The 5,000-nt window shown below is 33.3% G+C and overlaps 1 protein-coding gene across 1 annotated transcript in view; it reads left to right on the top strand.

Moving 5' to 3' along the window:
- Nucleotides 1-1,612: 1,612 nt before the first annotated feature.
- LOC135221147 (uncharacterized) overlaps nucleotides 1,613-5,000 on the top strand; it is a 16,560-nt gene continuing 13,172 nt past the window's right edge. The window contains exon 1 of the mRNA XM_064258971.1: nucleotides 1,613-1,783. The gene's annotated coding sequence lies outside the window, so the exon portion shown is untranslated. The remainder of the gene's footprint in view (nucleotides 1,784-5,000) is intronic.

Genomic DNA, 5,000 nt, shown 5'->3' with positions numbered 1-5,000 from the left:
AATCAAGCATTTAGAAACATACACACACGCACAAAAACACACAGTGATCAACCGACCAAAGTCACTTCAACATGACTGACACAAAAATCTAACGAATTTCGATAAACAAAAGATCCGAGTAGAAATAAACGAGCATCTGTCACCTAGTCACATGCCTTTGACCTTTGACATGGTCAGGAGCATAAGAGAATGCAGTTTGCGTGAACGGTACTGTTCAAAAGATATTCCTTGATATGAAGAAAAAATGAGAACTGATACAAATAATATGTGTGCGTATATATATATATATATATATATATATATATATATATATATATATATATATATATATATATATGTGTGTGTGTGTGTGTGTGTGTGTGTGTATATATATATAAATCCTATATATAGTATATACTATATATATATATATATATATATATAGATATATACAATATCGTCCACAGGAGGAAAGAGAATAAAAGACTCTAGTAGCTCGACAATTTCGCCTTCCACCAGGCCTCTTCAAGAGCTTTATTTTAACTAAACAAAATGAGTATTACAAAAATTCATAAACACTTTCCCGCTGGAAAAAAATAAAATTAGCATAATTGTCAAAGTAAAAATTAGGTTGTTTAAATCATAAACAAATGGTCAAATCAGCAATTCAAACAGGTTAAAAGAGAGAACCATTCAACGATTTGGTGATTGGTCATTTAAACTTTTCTCTGAATTTGTACTGTTGGGAAACAATATGAAGGAATAAAGGGTCCAATTTATATGCCCTGATTGATATTAAAGTTATTTTGTTTGTTAAAACATATGCAAGCTGCTTCTAACAAATTTCTTGCAATCACATCTTTTCTTTGAATAATGTCTCTGTTCTTTTCCAAAGGATAGGAGAGCCACAATTTTGTACATGTAAATTCACAGCACTGTTTGGAGAATTTGTTCTTACACAATATCGATGCTGGGAAATTCTCTTATCGATATCTTTTCCTGTTTGTCCCAGGTAGAATTTGCCACATTCACAAGGTATTTTGTAAACCACGCCTTCTTCTTGTTTGGGGCTGTTGCAAATAACTGTCTTTCCTACTGTGTTGTAGTAAGAAAATACTACTTTAAAGTTTAATAATCTCAAAGGATTCTTTTTTCATTCTGCTATATTCGGTTGCACATATTTTTTTATTCGCTTATTTTCAATTGTACATATTTTTTTCTTGTTTAATTCTCCTACTTTCAATTGTACATACTTTTTTTTCATTCTGTTACTTTAAATTGTACATAATTTTTTTTCTTTTTTCTTTCTCTTACTTTCAATTGTACATCATTTCTTTTCTTTTTTTTATTCTCTTACTTTCAATTGTACATATTTTTTTATTCTCTTAATGTATACAAAAAAGTGGGACAGGACCCTTTCCAAAGAAGTAAGTTGCCATGGTGAGGGGAGCGGGATTGTGGGACGAATTATTCCAACAACTGGCAGTGAAAAACAGGGCCAAAGTTGCCAAAATGGGCGCTCTTAGGCCTCTTTCAAGATGACGACCGCACGGCACCTGGTGCGTCACTCTACCAGCGAAGAAAACGGCACCAGCGGTGGGGGCCACTTTAGTCACATAGAAAACGGCATGCCTCCGCCATGCCACCAGGAGTAATATCTATTCTCATCTCGGCAACACTGGTGAAACGTTTGCCATCGATCTGCGGCTATAATTCATGACAGTGGCCTTTCTCTCATATATAAGAATTGGGTGGGGGTGGTTCCGCCAGTGGCTGATATCTCTCCCCGTTCTCCTGTGTAGAGGTAAGTTGTCCCAAGAGAAAGCAGCGGGGATTACCCGTGAAAGTGCCGTGTGTGTTAGCACTCTCCCGTATAGTCACGCGACTTGGCATATTTCCAAACGGGTGTTGCTGACAGTTTTTAACACCAACATCAGTGTCTAGCATTCTTTGTTTACATTCAAGTTTGTTCCAACTTCTAATTGCCATCACATGGTCCGTGAATTGCCCAAAAATGTGACTCTGAGGAATGGATTTTACAAGCAGAAGATGGTAATGCATGGGGTCTTAAAGTCTGTTATTAACAATATCCTAGGAAGTATTATTATTATTATTTTTTAAATAGTGTTCCTAAGAAGCTCGAATCATAACCTGTCAAATTTCTCTTTTTTTGAAAATGAATTACAGGACGTATTTCGATCTTTATAATCAAGATGAAATTGCAATAATATTCGTGTAATTTTCCATTTGGATTTATCCAGTCCTATTATGCTCTAATCAAAATGCATTTCATTACTGATCAAAATTTCACGATACTAATAATCCTAAACTGGTTGAATGGTACAATATTCTTAAAATTATCAAAGGTTATTTTTTGCTGTAAAAGAAAGTTGCTAAATTTTTAGTCATTTTTTTTCTTATTGCAGGAAATTTATTTTTATTTTGGAAGATTGAAAAATTGAAATTCAACTTAAGTTCACATATAGCGTTTCTTTTGTAATCTATAGCATGAACTTTAATTCTTTTTATTTTTCATGTTTATATTTTCCCTTCAGGATGACATCGGTTCTCAACCTCGTGAGATTTCTATATATTATTTTCTCATGTTCATACTAATTTTCAAACATTTATATCCCTACACTATTACCAAAAATAAAAATTACGAAAACTTTGAGCTACGAATACTAAATTTCACGACTGAAATGTAAAGTTCAGAGGCACGACCTTTCTCTCCGTTGTGTACTCGTTGACTTCAGAAGTATAAGTTTTCCATACGTATATGAATCACTGCAAAGCGTATAGTCATTTTGAAGAGAGTTTAAAGTATTCTACAATCTAGAATCTCACTTGTGCTTCTCTGTGTATACATATACATGCATACGTACATACATACATACATACATACATATATCGTAAATACTTATACACACGCACGCACACACACACATACACACACACACACACACACACACACACACATATTATATATATATATATTATATATATATATTATATATATATATAATATATACATATACATATATATATATACATATATGCACACAATATAAAATATACATACATATGTATGTATATTATACATATTCTTGACAATAAGGACTGTCTGTCCCTGGCAGCTCGCAACATTTCTTAATAAATAACTACAATAGATGCCATCTAGTTTAAATGAGGTACTTTTGTACTAATGCACAGAACAACTGTATGTGTGATAAGCTTATTATAATATATATATTATATATATATATATATATATATATATATATATATATTATATATATATATATATATATATATATATAGATATATTCACAAATGTACTGAAAATTTAAAATGAAACCTTTCAATCTCTTGACAAATCTCCAGTAATAAGGATTCTTAGCGTCAATTGAACAATAAACAATTCCTTAAAATGACATGCTTTAAAAAAACTTTCGTTTCGATGATACTTCTCTTTTATATGAATTTTAAAATCGGAAGTCTGTGTAAATAAAACAACATTGACGTGTTTTTTTTTTTTTTTTTTTCCTCTGGTTGACTGCAGCAAATCGAAACAGACAGTTGATGGGCAGATATCAAGGTGTAAAATTCTGTCTGGGGCTTAAAACTGACAAGTACACACATACGTGGCTCGACCTCCATTATGACACTAAACTGTTTACGTCAGAGAACAACACAATTTTTGGCCGAACATCGTCTACTTTCTCTATAATTCACTTGACGATTATGCAAGGTGTCCATAAAGTCCCACTACCATTGCTCTTTATAAATACTTGCAATGGTACTGGGATTTTATGGACGACGCCCTGTACGATCATTCTACTCAGGTGTTACAAGTAGCCGATAAATAGTAAATAATGACGTTTCGGTAAGCTGTGAACAGCTTACTGAGAAAATTATAACATCTAAAAAAATGTTGAGTAAATGAGTTTCTCTCATGCAGACACATGAAAACTGACTGATAAAAGAATTTTGAAAGACCACAATACCTTAGCCAAGGATGAGTTATGGACCTCTCCAAAAGTTCCTTCTCCCCAAAAAGTTCATTTCCTGTTTGTTACAGGTTAAGACCGTCAACGTTCTGCAAATAATGCTCAAAGGAGTTTAGTGAGAGTCTAAGCCGTTCACTTCACCTATATCCCTTGCTGTCCATCCTCTTTAACAGTTACTTCTACTTCATCGTATTTATCTGCTCTATTTTTTGTTTCTTGCTTTCCATTTGCTTCATCTCTCACATATCACTGCTTTCGTCGCTGAATACCTGAAGGTTACACAGCGCTCGCTTGATTCCATAACCTAAATTATGTAATATATTCATCCCTGATCTAAATAATAATTTTACACTACTAGTCATTTACGTGGTTAAGCTTCAAATCCCGCATTTTGAATAATGTAATTATCACAGGCAAAAAGCAAGAGGCAAAAAAACAAAACATAGATTTTTATTGGATTCTTAACCACCGAGTATGATCGCTCGCAGTCTTGACACTGAACCCTCGTTTACGGATGGGAATCCTAAGAGTCTAATGCATGGCAAATATGAAAATATGAACTATTATCCTAGTTCAAAACTCATAGCAAAATTACATTCGTTTTTCCACCTTTGCCCCCTCACAATATGAGTTTGAATTGTCTCTCATGCAAGAAATCGGCTTCGCAAATGGGGTATAAGTGTCAAGTCTGATGTGTAAATCTCAATCATTTCAAAGGTTATAACCATTGGAAAATTATACTTCATTATCGACCTTGATCTTGGCCTGACTGTAAATCAGCTACTACATGCAGGTGTGTTCGTTGCGCTAATTTAAAATGACGTCGGCAAATGAGTAAAAGCTATTCGATTTGAAAATGCGGCCTTACTATCATTTCTTGACGGTCAAGAGGGTGCTTTTTTTTTTTTTTTTTTTTTTAAGTCATCCTCCAAATGTAAACCTTATGCACAGGAGAGTTTACATACTAAGATTAGACCAACAAAACCGCAAATATAAATTCCTTTTTTAAAG

The sequence above is a fragment of the Macrobrachium nipponense genome, chromosome 2 (genome assembly GCF_015104395.2).
Source record: "Macrobrachium nipponense isolate FS-2020 chromosome 2, ASM1510439v2, whole genome shotgun sequence".
NCBI classification, from domain to species: Eukaryota; Metazoa; Arthropoda; class Malacostraca; order Decapoda; family Palaemonidae; genus Macrobrachium; species Macrobrachium nipponense.
This window is presented reverse-complemented; position numbering and strand designations above follow the sequence as displayed.